The sequence below is a fragment of the Balaenoptera physalus genome (genome assembly GCF_965194825.1).
Source record: "Balaenoptera physalus genome assembly, chromosome: 19".
NCBI lineage: Eukaryota > Metazoa > Chordata > Mammalia > Artiodactyla > Balaenopteridae > Balaenoptera > Balaenoptera physalus.
In genome coordinates this window covers 55,746,706-55,773,281 of record NC_138900.1, presented here as the reverse complement: position 1 = coordinate 55,773,281, position 26,576 = coordinate 55,746,706, and the positions used below count along the sequence as shown (strand labels likewise).

The following is a 26,576-nucleotide window of genomic DNA, read 5'->3' as shown; positions in this document are numbered from 1 at the left end:
AACGTCCAGCCACATTACACATTAACCAGACCTCCTCAAAGATGGGAATGCCTACTCAACCATAAAGATCTTTTTTTCTTTCTTCTGATGCTAGCAATGTAACTTCTTAAAAGATTAACATTCTTTCTCAACTCTGTAAGGGGGTCATGATGACTTGCTGCTTGCTTTGTATGTGCTTACCTGGACTACTGTATATTGGTGAACTTTATGTCAGTATGTCATTTTGATGTATGATCCTTTGTCTCAAAAAATGTATATGACTATGCCTTCAACTTCTAACAGGCAGGACAGTTCTCAGAGCTTCTTAGAGTCTGTCTCCTGGGTTACAATCCTCAGGTTGGCTCAAATAAAATTCTCTTCCTTCTTGATTGTTAATTGAATTTTCAATAATAGCTAGATCAAAAGTAAAAGGATAAAAAAAGATATCCCTTGGGACTTCCCTGGCAGTCCAGGGGTTAAGACTCCATGCTTCCAATGCAGGGGGCACAGGTTTGATCCCTGGTTGGGGAACTAAGATCCTGCATGCCACAAGGCACAACCAAAATAAGAAGAAGAAATAAAAAATAAAAAATGATACTCCTTGCACACACTAATCAAAAGAAAGTTGGACTAATTAATATCAAGCTAAGTAGACTTAATAAGAAATATTACCAGGGATAAAGTGTGATATTACATGTCACTGTGATAAATGACACATGATAAATGTATCAAATCACCAGAACACATAACAATCCTAAATGTATATGCACAAAAGAACTTCAAAATACAAGAAGCAAAAGTTGATAAAACTGAAAGAATAAATAGATAAACCACAATTATAGCTCGAGACTTCAATATCCTTTTCTCAGTAGGTGACAACAGAGGTAGATAAAAAACCAGTAAGGATACAGAAGAACTCAACCACACTATCAACCACCCTGACCCATTTAGTATTGACAGAAAACTCTACCACCAACACAGCACAATAGTCATTAAAGTACATAAAAAACATTCCCAGGGACTTCCCTGGTGGTCCAGTGGTTAAGGCTCCACACTCCCAATGCAGGGATCCCAGGTTCAATTCCTGGTCAGGGAACTAGACCCTGCATGGCACGAGAAAGAGCCTACATGCCGCAACTAAAAAGATTCTGCATGTAGCAATGAAGACTCGGCACAGCCAAATAAATATTTTTTAAAAATCCCCAAGGTAGATCATTTCCTTAGCCATGAAACAAATCTCAAGTTTTAAAGAACTGAAATACATAACAAAGTATATTCTTTGACCAAAACAGAATTAAACTAGAAATCAATAATAGAAAGAGATGTAGAAAATCCCCTAATGTTTGGAAATTAAATAACAAATTTCTAAATAACCAATGGGTGAAAAAGGAAGTCACAAGGGAAGTTTAAAAAAAACAAAACACAGAATTGAATGGAAATGAAAACAAAACATACCAGAATTTGAGGGGTGCAGCTAAAGCAGTATTTAGAGGACATTTATAGCATTAAAACCAATGTCAAGGGACTTCCCTGGTGGCGCAGTGGTTAGGAATCCACCTGCCAATGCAGGGGACACGGGTTCGAGCCCTGGTCCAGGAAGATCCTACATGCCGCAGAGCAACTGGGCCCGTGAGCCACAATTGCTGAGCCTGCGCTCTAGAGCCCGCGAGCCACGACTGCTGAGCCCGTGTGCCACAGCTGCTGAGGCCCGCGCACCTGGAGCCAGTCTCTGCAACAAGGGGGCCCACTGCAATGAGAGGCCTGTGCACCACAACGAAGAGTAGCCCCCTGGGACTTCCCTGGTGGCGCAGTGGATAAGACTCTGTGCTCCCAATGCAGGGGGCCTGGGTTCGATCCCTGGCCAGGGAACTAGATCCCACATGCATGCAGCAACTAAATAGCCTGCCTGCTGCCACTAAGACCCGGCACAACCAAATAAATAAATAAAAAAAAAAAAAAAAAAAAAGAGTAGCCCCCGCTCGCGGCAACTGGAGAAAGCCCGCACGCAGCAACGAAGACCCAACGCAGCCAAAAAAAAAAAAAAAACACCAATGTCAAGAATAATCGAGGAGATGTTACTACAGATGCTACAGACATTAAAAAGTTATTCTTTCACGATAAAAACTGATAAACATTAGCTACGTTAATTAAGGAGAAAAAGGAGCAATCCCAAATACACAAAATAAGAAAAGTGGGAAATATCAACAAACTCAAGAGAAAAAACATGAAATAATGGGAAAAAAATTCCATCTTCAATAGCAATAAATTACATAAGAATAAAGTTAATAAAAATGCAAATATTTTATGAAAAACTTATAAAGTGCTGGCAAGGGGGAAAAATGAAAGAGGAACAAATGAGAAGGCCTACAGTAAGATCCAACTTCATAAAGGTGTCCATTCCCCCTAACTAAATGTAACCATTAACTGGATCATAATAAAAGTACCAACAGATTTCTTTAAAATATAACTTACTCTAAAGTACCAGTGGGAATCATTAGTAAAACTTGTATAATCTCAAAGTGGTGAAGGCTTTTGGGTGTCATAAAAAGGAAGAGCAGTAAATTCAACCATAAAGAAATTCAAAACGCCTCCATGGCAAAAACCACCAATGAGCAAAATTAAAAGGTAAATGAAAAAATATTTCCCATTCATATGACAAAGTACCAGCTGGCTGTTTGACCTTGGGTAAATCACTTCACCAGAGCCTTCACTTTTCCTTCTGTTGAAACTGAGGAACTAAGCGAAGACACAGGGTAGGTGTGAGGATTGGGTGAACACTTCAGCTGAAAAGTCTCTTCTTGCAAAGAGGTCACAGGTCTTACTCATTCAGCAATTTGTGCATCAGGAAACTTGCGAAACCTTTCAAGCCTCCCTCCACCCCGCGAGGCCCTGGGCAGCCGCACGCGGCATCCGGGCGCTGCCAGGTGCGCCCGGCCCCGCCCCCAGCCTCGCCCTGCGCCCGCCCGCCCGCCGGTTTTCAGGACCCGATCCCGCGCGGCCGGAGACCTTCGCGGCGGGTCGGAGGCGCTTTGCCTGACAAAGGGAGGAAGGCTGGCCCTCGCCGCCGCCCTCCCCTTCGGCCGTTCCCGCCCCCGCACGTCCGGCCAGGCGGGCCCCGCCGGTCCAGCGCCGAGGAGAGGGCCGGCCCGCCCCGGACACCGCCCCGAGGGTCGCCGCCGCCTGCGAGTCACCGAAGTTTGGGCTCCCACCCCACGCGGGCACGAGCCCATCCCTCATCTCCTTCCCCTCGGCCCCCAGACCCCGCGGAGCTGCCTGGCAGGCCCCCCTCATACCTGGAGGGGCACAGCCCCCGCTCGTGGCTCAGTGCCAGGCCGGGTCACGGCGCGGGGCAGCTAAAACGCGTGGAGACCGGAGCCCTGTCACCCACTCGCGGCGGGAGGTGGGGGGAAGGGCGGCCACCGGCGCGCTCGCAGCATTGCACATGCGCAGATGCAGGGGCTGCTTGCCGTCCCAGGGTCCTCCGAGGGGTGGTCCATCGAACTTCGGGACTACATTTCCCATAAGCCTGCAGGGCCTCACCGTAGGGACTCTCAGGAAAGTCTTCACCTTGTTTAGCCGGTCGGATGAGTGCTGACCAAGATAATCCCTTGACCTGGACTTCACTTCCACCAGAGCGGTTTATGAGTTACAACCACTACCTACCCCAAAATACAAATCCTGGCTTTTAAAGATTACACAGGTCATCTATGGTAACAGCATTTAAATTAGAAAATATGTATAAAATAAAGCAAATATTACCCATAATCTCACTTTTCAAAGATAACTGTATGTAACATTAAGTTCACACCTTTCTGATATTTTTTAAAAATAAAATCGGCCATAAAGATACCATGTGCTGCAACTACTTTTTTTTTTTTTTAAGTTTTAGGTTTACAGTAAAATATGAGGAGATGCAGATGTTCCTCTATGAGGAACACAGAGTTCCACTATACCACCTGCACCCACACATGCATGGCCTCCTCCACTATCAACCTCCAGTACCACAGTGGTACATTTGCTACGATCGAATGTACACTGACAAATCACCCAAAGTCCATAGTTTACACTAGGGTTCACTCTGGGTGTTGAACATTCTATGGGTTTTGACAAATATATGATGACATGTATCCACCACCATAGTATCATACAGAATAGTTTCACTGCCCACAAAATCCCCTGTGCTCCATCTATTCGTCCTTCCCTCATTCTCCCTGAGTCCCTGAAAGTCACTGACCTTTTTACTGTACTCCTAGGATTGTTACCAAGTCCAAGCTGCACCGCAGGCCAATAAATCAAGAGACGTTCTTGGGGCAAGGAATAGCGACTTAACTCAGAAAACCAGCAGACCTAGAAGAAGATGAATGTGTGTCCCAAAGAACCATCTTGCCTGAGTTAGAACTCAGGCTTCTTTTACACTAAAAAGGGAGGGAGTAGGGTCAAACGTTTCCTGGTTCCCCTCAGCCTCTGGAGGGGGTATGTTAATTTCTTCTTCCTGTAGTCATTCACAGGTGGGCCTGGTCAAGATGTTTCCTGTGAGCTGAAGAAAGGTATTTTAGCTTAATGCACATTACCTGGGAGGCAGGGGTTCCCAGAGATGGGCTATTATGTATAATTTAAGCTTATAGGCAACATCCCTTTAGTGATTAACTTGTAATAGAATACGAAATTTCTTCCCTATTACAGTTTTGCCTTTTCCAGAATGTAACATAGTTGGAATCATTCAGTATGCAGCATTTTCAGATTGGTTTCTTTCACTTAGTAATATGCATTTAAAGTTCCTCCATTCTTTTCATGGCTTGATAGCTCATTTCTTTTTAGCACTGAATAATATTCCATTGTATGCATGTACCACCACTTATTTATCCATTCAGCAATTGAAGGACATCTTCGTTGCTTCCAAGTTTTGACAATTATGAATAAAGCTGCTATAAGCATCCCTGTGCAGGGTTTTGTGTGGAAATAAGTTTCTCATTTGTATAAATATCAAGGAACACAATTGTCAGATTGTATGGTGAGAATATATTTAGTTTTGTAGAAACTGCCAGACTGTCTTCCAAAATGGCTGTACCATTTTGCATTCCCACCAGCAATGAATGAGAGTTCCTGTTGCTCCACACCCCTGTCAGCATTTGGTGTTGTCAGTGTTGTGGATTTTGGCCATTCTAATAGGTGTGTAGTGTTAGCAACTAGTTTTTAATTAAAACAACATATAGTCTCAAAAAGCTACTGTTACTGAACCAAACTTGGGTCTGTATGCAAACAGCGAAGCCAGTCTATTGATACCAGGCTGTGGTGAAGGAAAGTGCAGGGTTTATTGCAAGGCCAAGCAAGGAGTACAGGCGAATAATGCTGGAATAACACTGGAATTCCCCAATGGCTTTTAGGGAAAGATTTTTAAAGACACGGTGAGGGAGAGGATTGTGGGGTGTGGAGTAATCAGCTCATGGACATCTTTATGATTGATTGGTGGTGAGGTAATCAGGAGTCAACATCATCAACCTTCTGGTTTCAACCAGTTTGGGGTCTATGTGCTTGTGGTCAACATGTAGTTAACTTCTTCCACCTGGCGGAGGTTTCAGGATTGGCAAAATAGCTCAAGGATATGGTTCAAAATGTTATCTATAGCCCTTGAGAAGGAACTAAAGGTCCTTGAGTTTGTTTACTGGCCGAACAATTATTATTTTGTCTTGCTTGACTGTTTTTCTTTGTTTTTGTATTTTCTCACTTCTCTGATTAAATCTGCTCTTTGGAACTTGGGGAAGGCCTACAAGGCTAAAGTTTTCTACAAACAAGAGGCAGGCAGAGGACATTGGTGGGGGCAGTTCTTTCCTGGGAAGACCCTATCATAGGGTTCTGCTCAGATATATTACTTGTACATCAATGTTCATAGCAGCACTATTCACAACAGCAAAAAGACAGAAACAACCTTAGTGCCCATCAACAGAAGAATGGATAAATAAAATGTGGTATATACATATAGTGGAATACTATTCAGCCAAAAAAAGAATGAATATCTGATACATGCTACCACATGGATGAACCTTGAAAATACAAATGAAATAAGCCACATACCGAAGGACAAATATTGTATGATTCTGCTTACATAAAGTATCTAGAATAGGCCAACTCATAGAGAGAAAGTAGAGATTGCTGGGGACAAGACTGGGGGAAGGCATGGGAGTTATTGTTTAATGGGTAGGGAGTTTCTATTTGGGACGATGAAAAAAGTTCTGAAAAGAGACGATGGTGATGGATAAACAACACTGTGAATGTGCTTAACACCACTGAATTGTATAGTTAAAAATGGTAAATTTCATATGTATATTTTACCATAATTTTAAAAAATAATAAGCTGAGTTGAAGTGATTGTTGCATAACTCTGTAAATTACTAAAAATCAAAGTCTCAGCAAGGTATTTTTTTTTTTTTAACATCTTTATTGAAGTATAATTGCCTTACAATGGTGTGTTAGCTTCTGCTTTATAACAAAGTGAATCAGTTATACATATACAATATGTTCCCATTTCTCTTCCCTCTTGCATCTCCCTCCCTCCCACCCTCCCCATCCCATCCCTCTAGGTGGTCACAAAGCACCGAGCTGCTCTCCCTGTGCTATGCGTCAGCAAGGTATTTTTGTTATTTATTGTTTGTGCCCTTTTGATTATTTTTTGTTTGATGGAATAATTCCATACTTCATCAGAAAGAAAAACAGAATACTCAGGATATTTTTTAAAAAGAGAGACTAATAACTATTAGATATAAAAATGTATTACAAAGCTAAAACATGAAAACTTTTTAGTACTGGCTCCAGAAAAAAAAAAAAAAAAGACTCAAGAGTATATATTAATTTAGTGTCTGTTTTCACAGCACTTGTGAAAGATTGGAATTTTCCATGATTGTTCTTGGGCAACTAATTAACAATTTGGAGGAAAAAATGTTAGATTCCTAAGACTGCATATTAGGACAGTTAAGTATAAGCCGGATTCACAATTTAAATTTTAAAGTGAAAGTATCAAAGTAGTTGTAAAGAAATGATAAGGGAATGTTTTTTATATACTTTGGGTGAGAAGGTATGACACCAAAGGCATAAATCATCAAGGAAATAATTGACAAATTCAACTATAGAGACTAACTTTGAAAAAAATGCTATAAACAAAGTTAAAGACAAATAAGCTGGGAAAATATACATACTACGTGAATGAAGAAAAAGGGTAGTCTTAATTTATGAACTCCTCTTTTATATGTTAATTTAACCCCATTAAGAAAAATAAGCTCAGTATATGAAGAACCAATTAAAGCCGAAATACACAGAATAAATTTATCAAAAATGTTTTCTCTCTACTCAAAATCAAAGAAAAGCTATATGATAACTTATGTAATATCATTTTGACCTATAAGTTTGGTCAATGTTTAAAAGAGTAATGAGACCCAGGATTGGAACAACTTGGAAAAAATTTTTATACAGTTCTAGTGGGATTATAGTACATAAAATCTTTCTGAAGTCCTCATTGTATCAAAAGTTGAAAAATTTAAATTATCATAGATTTTAATCTTATACAATGATATATATACATGAATGTTCTCACATTACAGCTTATATCTGCAAAACACTGGAAACAGTCTAAAAATCTTTCAATAGATGTAATTAAATTATGATATGTAAATGGAATTTGGGGAGACATTGAAAATGATAATGTATACTAACTCCATGGGGGAGGTGTCTAATAAGTTGAGAAATGAAAAAATGTAGATCACACAAGACTATGCAGAGTGTGATACTATTTTTGTAAAAATTATGCATATTTTAAAAAGACTAAATACTGAAATGTACAAAAAGAAGAAATATACACTTTTCCCCCAATAAACACACACAAAATAAACTCCCTACTGCTTTATGCATAACAACGTAAAGTACTGTGTGCATGGACTGTTTCTGAAGACCTTGCAAAGTTCAAAACCACATTATTTTCTATTAATTTCCTCTTAGGAATAAAGGGAAAGTATAGAGGATGTTTTTTAAAAAAACATATTGCATATTTTAATTTAAATGTTGCTTTAAATTTTTTTGACCTTCCACTAAGGTTTCACACTCTCTTCTCAATCAACTACCCAGCATGTCCTAGTGGTTGTTTGATCTTCCGAGCATGTTGTAATATCCACTTCCGTTCCAACAAGCACTGACACCAACAGTAAGCACATGCTTGTATGGCACTGTTATTGGATGTAAAGAGATTTTAACTGTTATAATAGTGACTGTTTAAAGTGGAGCAAATATCCCAAAGCTCATAAATAACAGTGTGGTTAGCTCATAGATATTGACAAAAAATTTTATTTTTGTTTATGTGCTCAAATGACATTCCCATGGGGCATAGACCCTAGATCATATGATTTTATCAAAGAACTTGTATACTCTGTTATATTAAAATCCATTGGTCTTTCTTGTACTTTGAATGGATCATTTATCCAGGCATGATTTTGTAACATCATGCCCTGGTCTTTGAAGAACACTGGCTTACTGAGTCATAAAGATCTTTGAAATGTTGATACATTTTATTACATAGTATCAAATGACCATAATAATATCACCACTGGTCTCATCAGAAAAGCTTTAATAAGTATTGGGAAGCAGAATCAGGTTTTTGCCAAAATTCAAATTTTCACTTGAAAGCTCCTTTTATCATTGGGCAAGAAATATAGTCACTTGTTTTCCTTGGAATGACAGCTCACTTCATTCATTTTTGAGAAAATGTCTGCCAAACACCCAGCCTTTGTTTGACTGTCAGCCACTCAAGTAAAAATGTTTCATGAGAAAAGCAGCTAGTTCAGTTCACGACTCAACCGCACAAGTGGTTTTCCTGGAGACAACGTCTTGCTTCTATGTGCAGCAGAAGTACTTTGTACGTACTTCCCGTTTCATCAGACAGAATATTAAAAAGACATGCGCTCAAAGGTTGAGACAATACAATTAATCATTTTTACTGCTCCATTAAGGTCATTCTTAAGTGAAACTGGCACTTCTTTCCTGCAATTGCGTGAGAGTGCAGAAAGCAGTGACTGCCAGGGAATTCCCTGATGGTCCAGTGGTTAAGACTCCGTGCTTCCACTGCAGAGGACATGGGTTCAGTCCCTGGTTGGGGAACTAAGATCTTGCAGGCCGCAGCACGGCCAAAAGAAAAAAAATAGGTAGTGACTTCCAGTGCAGCTTGGTGCCACTGTCTGGAATCCTGCTGTGGCACCAGCAAGCTCCCCCACCAACTGCTTTTGCACCATCAGTGCAAATGTCAACTCAACGAAATAGGAAAATAATGCCAAAGTGTTATTATTAAAAGAGCCTTGACCTCCTGGATCCCATGCAAGGGTCTTGGAGACCCCAGGGGCCTGTGGATCACACTGTAAAGCACAGTCACTGTGCGCCATTATCCCACCTAAAATATTTTAAAAGTTTCCTTAATAGTATTCAAATGTCCAGTTGGTGTTCATATTTCCAAACTGTTTCCACGAACATTTCTTCAAATTTTTAAAACTCAAGATCCAAATGAATCCACATCCCATGATTAATGTCTTTTAATACATAGGTCCCCCCCTCCATATCTTTTTTTTTTTTCTTTGCCATTTATAGGCTGAAAACACTGGATTGTCTATTCTGAAGAACTTCCACACAGTCTGGATTTTCCTGATCACCTTAAATTTTAATTATCAATTTTCTGTTCCTTCATCTAGACTCAGAACCTGAGAAGGTCAAGGTTTAAGAAGAATTTTTGGCCAAATACTAACAGCAATTCCTTACTCCTTGCCAGGTTTTAAAACAATTCTTTTTCTGAGTGAGAGGTTCAGGTTTTTTCCCCAAGCATCTTTATTTTCTACTCCTTTATTCAGCATTCCTGCCATTAACGCTTGTCAAGCACCTGCTGGTGGCAGGCACTGTGCTTGGGCACAGCTGTGAGCGACCCATAGCTCTCTCCCCTTATGAGCTTACATTCTACTTGGGGAGACAGGCAATAAACAATAAGTAAAACATAGAGCATGTCAGATGGAGTTCACTGCTAAGAGGGTCGTATCAGGAGTGTCGGGGGGGTGCATTTTTTAGTAGAATGGCTAGAGAAGACTTTACTCAGCAGGTGAGGTTTGAGCCAAGACTCCATAATCACGTATTAGGCTCCATAATCCCTATAATCATGACTCCAAGACTCCATAATCAGACCCCTACCAGTGGATGTTCCTTTCCTTGTATTATTTCCAGTGTCTGACAACACCACTCCATCTGGTCACCAATTTCTCCCAGCCAGTCTACCTGCCTCCCTCTTTTATATACCTGAGATGATGGAAAGGAATGATACCTAATCACAGCTTTTCCCTCCTCATTTGGGGCTCTGAGAAGTGGCCTCTATTTTTTTTTTTTTCATGGCAAAATTACACGGACTTCCTTGGTGGTCTAGTGGTTAAGACTCTGTGCTCCCAACACAGGGGGCCCGGGTTCGATCCCTGGTCAGGGAACTAGATCCCACGTGCCGCAACTAAGAGCCCGCATGCTACAACTAAAGGGCCCACATGCCGCAACTAAAAAAAAAAAAAAAAGATCCCATGTGCCACAACGAAGACCCCGTGTGCTGCAACTAAGACCTGGCGTGAAATAAAAAATAAATATTTAAAAAACAAAACAAAATTACAAAGTAGGGAGCCTGCAAAAATTCTCCTTATTTGGAGCAAAGTGAATATCTCATGCTATCTTTCCTTTATTTTTAACATCAATTAACTCTGGAGAACGGAACTAACCTGAACCTCGAAAAATTTAGTTACCTTAACTGAGTGTTTGACAAGGCCATCTTTCACCTCAGTGAATGAAGCGATCTTACATGGTCAATGGCTTAGAAGTCTTCATCAAGGATCCTCTGGGCATATAAGGACTGTCTGTCTCATTTATTGAGGCCTTTCCAGCACTGTGCTCGGTATAGAGGAGGAATGAATGAATGACTGGGGCAAGAAGTAACGACGCTTGAAACCCAACTACTATCAGTATCATGCAGTTCTGTAGTCCTGTCCACCTGAGTGTACCAAGTGCTGCCTACGCACCCTGCATCCTGCTGGAGGGGGTAGCTTCCAGCATCATCCAACTTTTCAGGGCTGCCCACCTCAGTGGAATGGCGGTGCCCCCCCATAACACCAGGGTAGGTAGCTGCTCCTTCAGTTCTTCTTTCCTGCTAGCCGGGTCTTGGGACTGCAAAGAACTCCAGCTAGTTCCTCGCTATATCTCCTCCTTGTGGAGAGACACCTAAAGAATATCCTATTAATCCCACCTTGGGGAAAAAATAATCATAGTCATTCGGAATCAGGTTTATTACTGGGTGCACTGTTTTTTATAGAGAATTTAGAGATAATTTCATACAAGTCAGAAAGATGTGGGTTTGAGTATTATTGGACAAAGTATTATTACAAAATAAAGCAACTGCATCAAAGCTTCCCCTATTTTATGGGTAGATCCATAAACAGAACAGATCAGGAGTCTATTGGTCCAAATACCTGTTTACAAATGGAAAAACAAAAGCCTGGAGAAGCCAACAAGTTTTAATTCTGAAGAAGACAATCTGTCTGTGGCTTCAAAATGATAATATGACTGTTTTAGGGGGTCCCACAGACCATGCTCAGGTTCAATTTTTCCTTAGAAGGACTCAGAACTCAGCAAGCTGCTGCACTCACGGTTACAGTTTGCTGCAGTGAAAGGACACAGATTAAAATCAGCAATGGAAAAATGCACAAAGGCCAAGGTCCTGGAGATACCAGGCACAAGATTCCATCTGTCCTCCCTCAGTGGTGTCATGCAGACAGCGCTCGATTCTCCCAGCAATGGTACGTGACATCACACATGGAGTATTGCTAACCAGAAGCTCAGCCAAGCCTTGGTGTCCAGGGTCTTTATTGCAGATTGGCGCTATGAGCATGTCTGACTGCCCACACGGCTGACCTTAGTCTCCAGCCCCTCCCCAGGTCGAGCTGATACCATGTGGACCAAGAGCCCCAGCATAAAGCATCTGGCTGGTTCAAGGTCTCCGGGTAAAGAAAAACACTCTTATCAGACAGGATATTCTACCAGCCTAGAGGTTAGAAGTTACCTCCCAAGGGCTGGGCAACAGTCAAGCCTTCCTTTGGAAGGTACAAGGTTTAGACAACCCAGACTTGCTAAGTTAACCCTTTACTGCATAAGGCCCTACAGTGCTTTTTTTATGCTATGGGAAATTGGTTTTGTATTTTGTTTTTCCAGGAAAGCAATCCTGAAGAACACTGAGGTGTTCTTCATACACAAGCAATCATTTCTTTGTGTCCAGCCGTGGGTCACATTTTGCTAAATAGCTTGAAGGAAGATTTTTTCTGTATCAGAAGTAGTTGATATCTCAGTGGGATTTAGAGGTCATTATGGAAAAGGAGTGGCCTCAATTACCACTTGATTTTGCAGGTCTTCTTATCAGGAGGTGCAGTCTATTTCCCTGCCTCTTGAACTGAGGCTGGCTTTGTGACTTACTTGGCTACAAAGCTATGAAAATAATGATATATTGGCCCTCACATGTTCCTACTTTCTCTTAGAATGCTGTTGGAACACAAGAGACCACGTGGAAGAGAGCAAGTTGTCCTGCTGAGTCCCTTCTAAACCAGCCTACAGCCAGCTGATGCCCAGATATATGAGAAATTCCAACTGAGATCAGCAGAGCTGCCTACCTAACCCCCCAAATTAACCAAAAATGCACAAGTGAGACAGGCCAAGACCAGAAGAATCACCCAGCTGACCTACAGACTCATGAACAAGAATAAATGTTTACTGGGCTTCACTGGTTTTCCGGGGGTTAAGACTCCACGCTTCCAGGTTTTATCCCTGGTTGGGGGAATTCTGCATGTGGCCAAAGAAAAAACAAAACAAGACAAAAAAAAAGAATAAATGACATGAATCAATATCAATGTTTTCTTAGGTCAGTCTCCCAAGGCAATAGAAATAAAAACAAAAATAAACAAATGGGACCTAATCAAACTTACAAGCTTTTGCACAACAAAGGAAACCTTAAACAAAACAAAAAGACAACCTACAGAATGGGAGAAAATATTTGCAAAGGAAGAGACAGACACGACAAGGGATTACTTTCTTTTTTTAAATTATTATTATTTTTTGAATTTTATTTTTTTTTATACAGCAGGTTCTTATTAGTTATCTATTTTATACATATTAGTGTATATATGTCAATCCCAGTCTCCCAGTTCATCCCACCACCACCACCTCCTGCCCCTTCTTTCCCCCCTTGGTGTCCATACGTTTGTTCTCTACATCTATGTCTCTATTTCTGCCTTGGAAACCAGTTCATCTGTACCATTTTTCTAGATTCCACATATATGCATTAATATAAGATATCTGTTTTTCTCTTTCTGACTTACTTCACTCTTTATGACAGTCTCTAGGTCCATCCACGTCTCTACAAATGACCCAGTTTCATTCCTTTTTATGGCTGAGTAATATTCCATTGTATACATGTACCACATCTTCTTTATCCGTGGGATTACTTTCCAAAGTATACAAACAGCTCATGCAGCTCTATAACAAAAAAACAAACAACCCAAACAAAAAATGGGCAGGAGATCTAAATAGACATTTCTCCAAAGAAGACATACAGATGGCCAAAAAGCACATGAAAAGATGCTCAACATCATTAATTATCAGAGAAATGCAAATTAAAACTACAATGAGGTATCACCTCACACCAGTCAGCATGGCCATCATTAAAAAATCTACAAACAATAAATGCTGGAGAGCATGTAGAGAAAAGGGAACCCTCCTACACTGTTGGTGGGAATGTAAATTGGTGCAGCCACTGTGGAAAACAGTATGGACATTCCTCAGAAAACTAAAAATAGAGTTGCCAGATGATCCAGCAATCCCACTCCTGGGCATATATCCAGACAAAACTATAATTCAAAAAGATGCATGCACCACTATGTTCATAGCAGCACTATTCACAATAGCCAAGACATGGAAACAACCTAAATGTCCATTGACAGATGGATGGATAAAGAAGATGTGGGGGACTTCCCTGGTGGCGCAGTGGTGAAGAATCCGCCTGCCATTGCAGGGGACACGGGTTTGAGCCCTGGTCCGGGAAGATCCCACACACCACAGAGCAACTAAGCCCATGCACCACAACTACTGAGCCTGTGCTCTAGAGCTCGCTTGCCACAACTACTGAAGCCTGTGCGCCTAGAGCCTGTGCTCCACAACAAGAGAAGCCACTGCAATGAGAAGCCTGTGCACCGCAACAAAGACTAGCCCCGCTCGCCGCAACTAGAGAAGGCCACACACAGCAACGAAGACCCAACACAGCCAAAAATAAAAATAAAAATAAATAAATCTAAAGAAAAAAAAGATGTGGTACATATTTAGAATGGAATACTACTCAGCCATAAAAAAGAATGAAATAATTCCATTTGCAGTAACATGGATGGACCTACCTAGAGACTATTATACTAAGTGAAGTAAGTCAGAAAGAGAAAGACAAATACCGTATGATGTCACTTATATGTGGAATCTAAAATATGACACAAAGGAACCTATCTATGAAACAGAAACAGAATCACGAACATAGAGAACAGACTGGTGGTTGCCAAGGGAAAAGGGGGTTGGGGGAAGGATGGAGTGGGAGGTTGGGGTTAGCAGATGTGAACTTTTATATATAGAATGGATAAATAACAAGGTCCTACTGCATAGCACAGAGAACTATATTCAATATCCTGTGATAAACCATAATGGAAAAGAATGTTTTAAAAATAGAGGGCTTCCCTGGTGGTACAGTGGTTAAGAATCCACCTGCCAATGCAGGGGACACGGGTTCGAGCCCTGGTCTGTGAAGATCCCACATGCCACGGAGCAAGTAAGCCCGTGCGCCACAACTACTGAGCCCACGAGCCACAACTACTGAGCCCGCGTGCCTAGAGCCCATGCTCCGCAACAAGACAAGCCACCGCAATGAGAAGCCCGCGCACCACAACGAAGAGTAGCCCTCACTCACTGCAACTAGAGAAAGCCCACACCCAGCAACGAAGACCCAACACAGCCAAAAAAGAATTTAAAAATAGAATGTATATATATGTATAACTGAATCACTTTGCTGTATAGCAGTAATTAACGCAACATTGTAAATCAACTATACTTCAATTTAAAAAAAAGAGATCAAAAAAAGAAAGAATAAGTGTTTATTGTTTTATGCCACAGAGTTTTAGGTGCTTGTTAAACTACAGCAATAGCTAACTGATACAGTGGGGTAGTAAATGGAGGAACAAAAGTACTTTTTGAAATTAAAGTGTATTAACACAAATCAGACAACTGTCAACCAAACATTTCTGGTTCTAAGGAATGTGGCAATGAAGCCTCAGCAATACTTGTTCTTTAGTCAAAGAAAAAAAAAAGGGTCTTTCATCATTTTACTTGTCTACTAGATCTTCAAAAATTTTTTATTAAAAAAATTGTTTTAAGTGTAAGAACACTTAAAATGAGATCTACCCACTTAACAGATTTTTAAGTGCACTGTGCAGTAGGGTTATATACAAGCACAGTGCTGTACAGTAGATTTCTAGAATTTATTCATTTCACATAACAGAAATTTTATACCTGTGATTAGCAATCTACTGGATCAACACATTAATTCAAAAAATGCCATTTTCTTCTAATACTTTTATGATTTCATTTATTTACATTTAAATATTTTATCTCTTTGGTATTTACCTTGGATACGGATCCAATTTTATTTTTCTCCCTGATACCATGTGTTAATAAGTCCATTTTTACTACACGGACTTAAGGTGCCACCTTCATCATACATAAAATATTTGGTTATATTTCTGAACTTTCTATTCTGTTCCATTAGTCTTTCTGTCTATTCATGCAACAATACCACACTTTTCATGATTGTGTCTTACGGTATGTTTAGTTATCTACTAGGATCCAATCCCCCCTTATTAATCCCTTTTTATTTATATTTTTATTAATAGACCTAATTTTTTCAGAAAATTTTATATTTACCCAATACTGAGCAGATAGCAGAGTTCCAAATATGCCCCCACAAGAGTGCACAGTTTCCATCTACTTTTTTTTTTTTTTTTGGCTTCGTTGGGTTTTCGTTGCTGCGCGGGCTTTCTCTAGTTGTAGCAAGCGGGAGCTACTCCTTGTTGCGTTGTGTGGGCTTCTCATTGCGGTGGCTTCTCTTGTTGTGGAGCATGAGCTCTAGGTGCACGGGCTCAGTAGTTGTGGCTCACAGGCTCAGCAGTTGTGGCACACGGGCTTAGTTGCTCCACAGCATGTGGGATCTTCCTGGACTAGGGATTGAATCCGTGTCCCCCAAATTGGTAGGCAGATTCTTAACCACTGCGTCACCAGGGAAGTCCCCATTTTTTTTTTTTAAGATTTTTTTGATGTGGATTTTGATTTTTTGTGTGTTTTTTGAAGTCTTTACTGAATTTGTTACAATATTGCTTCTGTTATGTTGTGGTTTTTTGGCCGCGAGGCATGTGGGATCTTAGCTCCCTGACCAGGGATCAAACCCACACCCCCTGCACTGGAAGGCAAAGTCTTAACCACTGTACCTCCAGGGAAGTCCCTCCATCTATTATTAATTAACATCTCATATTAATTAGTATGGCTCATTTGTTATAATTAATGAACCAACATTAGTATATTATTAACTAAGGTCCACAGTTTTTTCAGATTTCCTTAATTTTACTGAATGTCCTTTTCCTGTTCCCGGATTCCATCCAGGATGCTACATTACATTTAGTCTTCATGTCCCCTTAGGCTCTGCTACAGACTGAATGTTTGTGTCCCCATAAAATTCATATGTTGAAACCTAATCCCCAATGTGATGGTATTTGGAGGTAGGGCCTTTGGGAGGTGATCAGGTCAGGAAGGCAGATCCCTCATGAATGTGATCAGTGTTATAAAACGGACCCCAGAAAGCTCTCTTGCCCCTTCCACCATGTGAGGACTCAGTGAGAAGACAGCTGTCTAGGAACCAGGAAGCAGTTCTTATCAGACACCGATCTGCCGAAGCCTTGATCTTGGACGTCCCGGCTTCCAGAACTGTGAGAAATAAATATTATTTAAGCCAATAAATATTGTTCATGGGTTGCTGAAGTCCATTCAGCAGCCTGAATGGACTAAGATGGGCTCTCCTTGGCTGTGGTTTTTTCAGACTTTCCTTGTTTTCAATGATTTTGACAGTTTTGAGGAGTACTAGTCAGGCATTTTGTAGGATGCTCCTCTATTGGTACATGTCTGGTGTTTCTGTCATGGTTAGACTGAGGTTATGGGTTTTGGGGAGGAAGACATCAGAGGTAAAAAGGACCATTTTTATCATACCATATCAAGGGTATTATATTAGTTTCCTAGGGCTGTTGTAATGAAGTATCACAAACCAAGTGACTTAAAACAACATAAATTTGTTTTTTCTCAGTTCTGGAGGCTAGAAGTCTGAAATCAAGGTGTTGGCAAGGACATGCAGCATCTGAAACCCATAGCGGGGAATCCTTCCTTGCTTCTTCCCAGCTTCTTGACTCACTTGAGCTGAAGCACCTCAATTGCTGCCTCTATGGTCACGTGACGTTTCTCTCCTCATGTGTCTGTGTCTCTTCGCCTCTTCTTATACGGACACCAGTCACATTGGACTAATGGCCAACCCTACTCTAGTAGGACCCTGTCTTAACTAATTACATCTGCAAAGACCCAATTTTCAAATAAAGTCCATTCTGAGGTCCTGAGAAGGACATGAATTTTGGGAGGATGCTATTCAACTCAGTACAGGTACATAGCATCAATGTGGTTTTTGACTGTTGATGTTGACCTTGATCAGCTGGCTGAAGTAGCATTTGCCAGATCTCTCCACTATAATGTGACCCTTTTTCTTTCCCCCTTTCCATACTGTACTTTGGAAGGAAGTCACTTGGAAAAGCCCACATTTAGGGAGTGGGAAGTTATGCTTCCTCCCTTGAGGGTGGTGTAGCTACATAATTTATTTGGAATTCTTCTGAATGGGAGACTTGTCACTTTTCCCCATTTACTAATTTATTCAATCAATCCAGTTACACGTAAAGCTGTATCAGAAGTGTTAACTCGTACCCCTGTGGGAAACAACTTGGCTGATTAGAGTACAGTGCTTATGAGCCATTCCTTTTGCCTTTAGTCTAATAAACTCCATTCATTTAGGTCAGCACCTGTTTCTCCCACCCTCTTCAGTGAGATCATTTCATACATTTAGAAAGATAGAGTTAGACTGTCTTGTCACAGTCTGCATTCTTTCCTGGGATCCGCCAATCTCCTAAACGATTTTTTTAGAAATTTGCCTGGGGACTTCCCTGGTGGTCCAGTGGGTAAGACTCCGTGTTCCCAATGCAGGGGGCCCAGGTTCGATCCCTGGTGGGGGAACTAGATCCCACATGCGTGCCACAACTAAGAGTTTGCATGCTGCAACTAAGAAGCCTGCATGCCGCAACTAAAGATCCCACATGCCACAACGAAGATCCTGCCTGCTGCAACTAAGACCTGGCACCGCCAAAATAAATAAATATTTAAAGAAAGAAAGAAAGAAAGAAATTTGCCTGCACTAAGGTTCACTTTTGGTGTTGTAAAGTTCTACAGGTTATGAAAAATGCATAATGTCATGTATCCACCATTACAGGATCATACAGAATAGCTTTACCACCCTAAAAATCCCTTGTACTTCATTTATTCATCACCACCCCCCTGGTCTCGAATCCCTGGCAACCACAGGTCTTTATACTGCCTCCCTAGTTTTGTCTTTTCAGAATGTGACATGGTTGGAATCAGGATGTAGTTTTTTCAGAATGACTTCTTTCACTTAGCAATGTATATTTAAGGTTCCTCCATGTCTTTTTGTGACTTGATAGCTTATTTCTATTTTTAGCTGACAAATATTCCATTGTATGAATGGACTGCCGTTGGTTTACCCATTCACCTTTGGATGGACATTTTGGTTGTTTGGTTGTTGACATTTTAGTTTTTGGAGATTATGAAAGCTGCTATAAATATTTGTGCGCAGGCTTTTGTATGGACAGAAGCTTTCAACTCAATTGGGTAAGTACCTAGAAAGGTGATTGCTGGATCATATGGTAGGATTATGTTTAGCTTTATAAGAAACTGCCAAACTGTCTTCCAACGTGACTGTACCATTTTGTATTCTCACCAGCAATGAATGAGAATTCCTGTTGCTCTGTGTCTTCATCAGTATTCGATGTCAGTTTTTAAAATTTTAGTCATCCTAATAGATGTGTAGTGTCATCTTGTTTTGTTTTAATTTGTAATTCTGTGATGACATATGATATTGAGCATCTTTTCATATGCTTATTTGCTATCAGTATATTTTCTTTGGAGAAATGCCTGTTCAGACCTTTTGCCCGTTTTTAAATCAGGTTGTTTGTTTTCTTATTGTTGAGTTGTTTTTTTTTAATTTAAAAAAATTTTTTAATTTATTATTTATTTATTATTTTTATTTTTGGCTGTGTTGGGTCTTCGTTTCTGTGTGAGGGCTTTCTCCAGTTGCGGCGAGTGGGGGGCCACTCTTCATCGCGGTGTGCGGGCCTCTCACTATCGCGGCCTCTCTTGTTGCGGAGCAGAGGCTCCAGACGCACAGGCTCAGTAGTTGTGGCTCACGGGCCTAGTTGCTCCGCGGCATGTGGGATCTTCCCAGACCAGGGCTCGAACCCATGTCCCCTGCATTGGCAGGCAGATTCTCAACCACTGCGCCACCAGGGAAGCCCCTTGAGTTTTTTTTTAAAATAGATCTTTATTGGAGTATAATTGCTTCACAATACCATGTTAGTTTCTGTTGCACAACAAAGCGAATCAGTCATATGCATACACATGTCCCTATATCCCCTCTCTCTTGAGCCTCCCTCCCATACTCCCTATCCCACCCTTCTTGGTCATCACAAAGCACTGAGCAGATCTCCCTGTGCTATGCTGCTGCTTCCCACCAGCCAACTATTTTACATTCGGTAGTGTATGTATGTCGATGCTACTCTCTCTTTGCTCCAGCTTTGCCCTCCCACCCCATGTCATCAAGTCCATTTTCTATGTCTACCTCTTTATTCCTGCCCTGCAACTAGGTTCACCAGTACCATTTTTTTTTTTTTTTTTTAGATTCCATATATATGCGTTGGCATACAGTATTTGTTTTTCTCTGACTTACTTCATTCGGTATGACAGACTCTAGGTCCATTCACCTTACTACAAATAACTCAATTTCGTTTCTTTTTATGGCTGAGTAATATTCCAATGCATATATGTGCCACATCTTATTTATCCATTCATCTGTTGATGGACATTTAGGTTGGTTTCATGTCCTGGCTAATGTAAATAGTGCTGCAATGAACATTGTGGTGCATGTCTCTTTTTGAATTATGGTTTTCTCAGGGTATATGCCCAGTAGTGGGATTGCTGGGTCATATGGTAGTTCTATTTTTAGTTTTTTAAGGAACCTCCATACTGTTTTCCATACTGGTTGTATCAATTTACATTCCTACCAACAGTGTAGGAGGGTTCCCTTTTCACCACACCCTTTCCAGCATTTATTGTTTCTAGCTTTTTTGATAATGGCCATTATGACCAGTGTGAGGTTATACCTCATTGTAGTTTTGATTTGTATTTCTTTAATAATTAGTGATGTTGAGCATCTTTTCATGTGCCTCTTGGCCATCTGTATGTCTTCTTTGGTGAAATGTCTATTTAGGTCTTCTGCCCATTTTTTAACTGGATTATTTGTTTTTTTGATATTGAGCTCCATGAGCTGTTTGTATATTTTGGAGATTAATCCTTTGTCTGTTGTTCCATTTGCAAATATTTTCTCCCATTCTGAGGGTTGTCTTTTTGTCTTGTTTATAGTTTCCTTTGCTGTGCAAAAGCTTTTAAGTTTAATTAAGTCCCATTTCTTTATTTTTGTTTTTATTTCTGTTACTCTAGGAGGTGGGTCAAAAAAGATCTTGCTGTGGTTTATGTCAAAGAGTGTTTTTCCTATGTTTTCCTCTAAAAGTTTTATAGTGTCTGGCCTTACATTTAGGTCTTTAATCCATTTGGAGTTTATTTTTGTATATGGTGTTAGGGAGTGTTCTAATTTCATTCTTTTACATGTAGCTGTCCAGTTTTCCCAGCACCACTTATTGAAGAGGCTGTCTTTTCTCCATTGTATGTTCTTGCCTCCTTTGTCTTAAATTAGGTGCCCATATGTGCATGGGTTTATCTCTGGGCATTCTATCCTGTACCATTGACCTATATTTCTGTTTTTGTGCCAGTACCATACTGTCTTGATTACTGTAGCTCTGTGGTATAGTTTGAAGTCAGGGAGCCTGATTCCTCCAACTCCATTTTTCTTTCTCAAGATTGCTTTGGCTATTTGGGTCTTTTGTGTTTCCATACGAATTGTAAGATTTTTTGTTCTAATTCTGTGAAGAATGCCATTGGTAGTTTGATAGGGATTGCATTGAATCTGTAGAATGCTTTGGGTAGTATAGTCATTTTCACAATATTGATTCTTCCAATCCAAGAACATGGTATATTTTGCCATCTGTTTATGTCATCTTTGATTTCTTTCCTCAGTGATTTATAGTTTTCTGAATACAAATCTTTCACCTCCTTAGGCAGGTTTACTCCTAGGTATTTTATTCTTTTTGTTGCAATGGTAAATGGGAGTGTTTCCTTAATTTCTCTTTCTGATTTTCGTTGTTGGTGTATAGGAATGCCAGAGATTTTGTGCATTAATTTTGTATACTGCAACCTTACCAAATTCACTGATTTGTTCTAGTTTTCTGGTGGCAACTTTAGGATTTTCTACGTATAGTATCATGTCATCGGCAAATAGTGACAGTTTTACTTCTTCTTTTCCAATTTGTATTCCTTTTATTTTTTTTCTTCTCTGACTGCTGTGGCTAGGACTTCCAAAACTATGTTGAATAAGAGTGGTGAGAGTGGACATCCTTGTCTTGTTCCTGATCCTAGTGGAAATGCTTTCAGTTTTTCACCATTGAGTATGATGCTTGCTGTGGGTTTGTCATATATGGCTTTTATTATGTTGAGGTAGTTTCCCTCTATGCCCATTTTCTGGAGAGGTTTTATCATAAATGGGTGTTGAATTTTGTCAAAAGCTTTTTCTGCATCTATTGAGATGATCATATGGTTTTTATCCTTAACTTGTTAATGTGGTGTATCACATTGATTGATTTGCGTATACTGAAGAATCCTTGCATCCCTGGGATAAATCCCACTTGATCATGGTGTATGATCCTTTTAATGCACTGTTGGATTCTGTTGCTAGTATTTTGTTCAGGATTTTGCATCTCTGTTCATCAGCGATATTGGTCTATAATTTTCTTTTTTTGTGGTATCTTTTTCTGGTTTTGGTATCAGGGTGATGGTGGCTTTGTAGAATGAATATGGGAGTGTTTCTCCCTTGGCAATATTTTGGAAGAGTCTGAGAAGGATAGGTGTTAGCTCTTCTCTAAATGTTTGATAGAATTCGCCTGTGAAGCCATCTGGTCCTGGACTTCTGTTTGTTGGAAAATTTTTAATTACGGTTTCAATTTCATTACTTGTGATAGGTCTGTTTATATTTTCTAATTCTTCCTGGTTCAGTCTTGGAAAATTGTACCTTTACAAGAATTTGTCCATTTCTTTGTGGTTGTCCATTTTATTGGCATATAGTTGTTCGTAGTAGTCTCTTATAATCCTTTGTATTTCTGCAGTGTCGGTTGTGATTTCTACTTTTTCATTTCTAATTTTATTGATTTGCATCCTCTTCCTTTTTTTCTTGATGAGTCTGGCTAAGGGTTTATCAATTTTTTGTTTATCTTCTCAAAGAACCAGCTTTTAGTTTTATTGATCTTTGCTATTGATTTGTTTCTATTTCATTTATTTCTGCTCTGATCTTTATGATTTCTTTCCTTTTACTGACTTTGGGGTTTTTGTTCTTCTTTCTCTAGTTGTTTTAAGTGTAGGGTTAGATTGTTTGAGATTTTTCTTGTTTCTTGAGGTGAGATTGAATTGCTATAAACTTCCCTATTAGAACTGCTTTTGCTGCGTCCCATAGGTTTTGGATCATTGTGTTTTCGCTGTCATTTGTTTCTATGTATATTTTTTTTCTTCTTTGATTTCATCAGTGCTCTCTTGGTTATTTAATAGTGCACTGTTTAGCCTCCATGTATGTGTGTTTTTTACAGTTTTTTTTCCTGTAATTGATTTCCAATTTCATAGTGTTGTGGTCAGAAAAGATGCTTGATACAATTTCAATTTTCTTAAATTTTCCGAGGCTTGATTTGTGACCCAAGATGTGATCTATCCTGGAGAATGTTCCATGTGCACTTGAGAAGAAAGTTGCCACATTGCCACTTTTGGGTGGAATGTTCCATAAATATCAATTAGATCTATCTGGTCTATTGTGTCATTTAAAGCTTCTGTTTCCTTATTTATTTTCTGTTTGGATGATCTGTCCATTGGTGTAAGTGGGGTGTTAAAGTCCCCTACTATTATTGTGTTGCTGTCAATTTCTCCTTTCATGGTTGTTAGCATCTGCCTTATGCATTGAGGCGCTCCTCTATTGGGTGCATAAACATTTATAATCGTTACCTCTTCTTCTTGGATTGATCCTTTGATCATTATGTAGTGTCCCTCCTTATCTCTTGCAACAGTCTTTATTTTAAAGTCTCTTTTATCTGATACGAGTATTGCTACTCCAGCTTTCTTTTGATTTCCATTTGCATGGAATATCTTTTTCCATCCCTTCACTTTCAGTCTGTATGTGTCCCTAGGTCTGAAGTGGGTCTCTTGTAGACAGCATATATATGGGTCTTGCTTTTGTATGTATTCAGCCAGTCTGTGTGTTTTGGTTGGGGCATTTAATCCATTTATATTCAAGGTTATTATCGATATGTATGTTCCTATTACCATTTTCTTAATTGTTTTGGGTTTGTTTTTGTGGGTCTTTTTCTTCTCTGTGTTTCCCGCCTAGAGAAGTTTCTTTAGCATTTGTTGTAAAGCTGGTTTGGTAGCGCTGAATTCTCTTAGCTTTTGTTTGTCTGAAAAGCTTTTGACTTCTCCATAGAATCTGAATGAGATCCTTGCTGTGTAGAGTAATCTTGGTTGTAGGTTTTTCTCTTTCAGCACTTTAAGTATATCCTGCCACTCCCTTCTGGCCTGCAGAGCTTCCACTGAAAAATCAGCTGATAACCTTATGGGGATTCCTTTGTATGCTATTTTTTGTTTTTCCCTTGCTGCTTTTAATATTTTTTCTTTGTATTTAATTTTTGTTAGTTTGATATATATGTGTCTTGGTGTGTTTTTCCTAGGGTTTATCCTGTATGGGACTCTCTGTGCTTCCTGTACTTGGGTAACTATTTCCTCTCCCATGTTAGGGAAGTTTTCCACTATAATCTCTTCAAATATTTTCTCAGACCATTTCTTTTTCTCTTCTTCTTCTGGGACCCCTATAATTTGAATGTTGGTGCGTTTAGTGTTGTCCCAGAGGTCTCTGAGATTGTCTTCCATTCTTTTCATTCTTTTTTCTTTATTCTGCTCCTCGGCAGTTATTTCCATCATTTTGTCCTCCAGCTCACTTATTCATTCTTCTGCCTTCATTATTCTGTTATTGATTCCTTCCAGTGTAGTTTTCATTTCAGTTATTGTGTTGTTCATCTCTGTTTGTTTGTTCTTTAGTTCTTCTAGATCTTTGTTAAACATTTCTTGTATTTTCTCAATCCGTGCTTCCATTCTATTTCCGAGATTCTGGATCATCTTTACTATCATTACTCTGAATTCTTTTTCAGGTAGATTGCCTATTTCCTCTTCATTTATTTGGTCTTCTAGGTTTTTACCTTGTTCCTTCATCTATGACATATTTTTTTGCAGTCTCATTTTTTTTTTTTTTTTTTATGAGGGGAATTGTGTTCCTGTTTTATGGGTTGTTTGGCCTGAGGCTTCCAATATTGGAGTTTGTAGGCTATTGGGTAGAGCTGGGTCTTGGTGCTGAGATGAGGACCTCTGTGAGACCTCACTCCAATGAATATTCCCAGGGGTCTGAGGTTCTCTGTCAGTGCAGTGGTTTGGACTCGGAGCTCCCATCGCAGGAGCTTTCCCCCGACTCCGTGTTGGCAAATCAAGATCCCACAAGCCGCGTGTGGTGGCCCCCCCAAGAGAAAAAGAGAGAACAGTAACAAAGTAAAAAATAAAATTAGACTAGGAAACTAACAGATATGTTAGAAAGAATGCAAAAATAAAAATATAGATGAATCAACAACCACAAGGTATGTCAGTACCATAATAGTAAAAAAGAGGAGGAGGGAAAAGAAAAAAAAAAAAAAGGAGGGTGGAAAGGCCTTGGCTGTGGAGAGTGGGGCCTAAGCAAGGGTGAGGTTTGGGTGGTGGGTGGGGCCAATGCTCAGGACCTACAGGGCTGGAAAACCCTGGGGGCTGTGGGCGGTGGGGCTTAGGCTCCAGGAACAGAAGGGGCCCAGGCGTGCCCCCCATCCCTGGTCTCAGAGGGCAGGGCACCTCACCAGAGAGCCCAGCAGGCTTCCTGGGCTCGAGTGGGCAGGGCAGTCACCCTCCGCTCCTCTCCTGCTCCTCCCAGAGGGCCCCTCCTGCCTGCCTCTCCTGTTCCCCCCGGCCTCCCTCCTATGCCCCCAAGGATCCACACAGCCTGGAGGGGCCTTGGAGGGTGGGGGGATCGGCCTGGGAGCTCAGCAGGCTCCCCGTGCTCCAGTGGGCGGGGCAATCGCCCTCCACTCCTCTCCCGCCTGTCTTTCCTGATCCCCCCGGCCTCCCTGCTATGCCCCCAAGGACCCACGTGACCTGGATGGGGCTTTGGAAGGCAGGGCATCAGCCTGGGTGCTCAGCAGGCTCCCCGGGCCCAAGTGGGCTGGGCAAATGCCCTCTGCTCCTCCTGGAAGGCCCCTCCCGCCTGCCTCTCCTGATCTCCCTGGCCTCCCTCCTATGCCCCCAGGACCCACATGGCCTGGAGGGGGCTTTGGATTGCAGGGGACTGGCTTGGGAGCTCAGCAGGCTCCCCATGCCCCAGTGGGTGGGGCAATCGCCCTCCACTCCTCTCCCATGCCTCCCGGAGAGTCCCTACCACCTGCCTCTCCTGATCTCCCTGGCCTCAGGGGTGCCGATCTGGTCTGGCCTCCAGTTCTCCTCCCCCCTCGGTCCCCCTACATCCTACCGGTTCACTCTGGGGTTCCTCCCCTATCCTTGGGGGTTAGAGTCCCCACCAGCAGCCGGCAGGCGCCCTAGTTGTGGGGAGACGCTAACTCCACGTCTTCCCACACCACCATCTTGACTCCTCCTGTTGGGTTTTTAAGAGCACATCTAGCATCCAAATCTTGGTTTCTAAAAACTATTCCTGACTAAAAGGAACAGAACTCCTTGGAAAAGCAGTTGATTACTGATCTGGGCAGGGAAAAGACAAGATGAGCCTGGAGCATCTTATGGTACTAGAATGTAAGACAGTGCTCATAAAAAGGTAAGGGCCAGTCTAGAGGGCAGACAAGCCTATATGACAGAGGTCCCCAGTGACCAAA

At 40.9% G+C, this 26,576-nt stretch overlaps 1 protein-coding gene across 5 annotated transcripts in view; it reads right to left on the bottom strand.

Moving 5' to 3' along the window:
- ZFP1 (ZFP1 zinc finger protein) overlaps positions 1-26,576 on the bottom strand; it is a 78,224-nt gene that overhangs the window by 50,276 nt on the left and 1,372 nt on the right. Inside the window, exon 1 of one of the 5 annotated variants that reach the window (XR_014257001.1) lies at positions 3,273-3,744. The exons of 1 other annotated variant lie outside the window; for it this stretch is intronic. The gene's annotated coding sequence lies outside the window, so the exon portion shown is untranslated. Of the gene's footprint in view, positions 1-1,434; positions 1,761-3,272; positions 4,037-26,576 lie in introns of those variants that run through there. 3 more of the 5 variants (XM_082439122.1, XM_082439119.1, XM_082439121.1) reach the window with 3 other exon arrangements.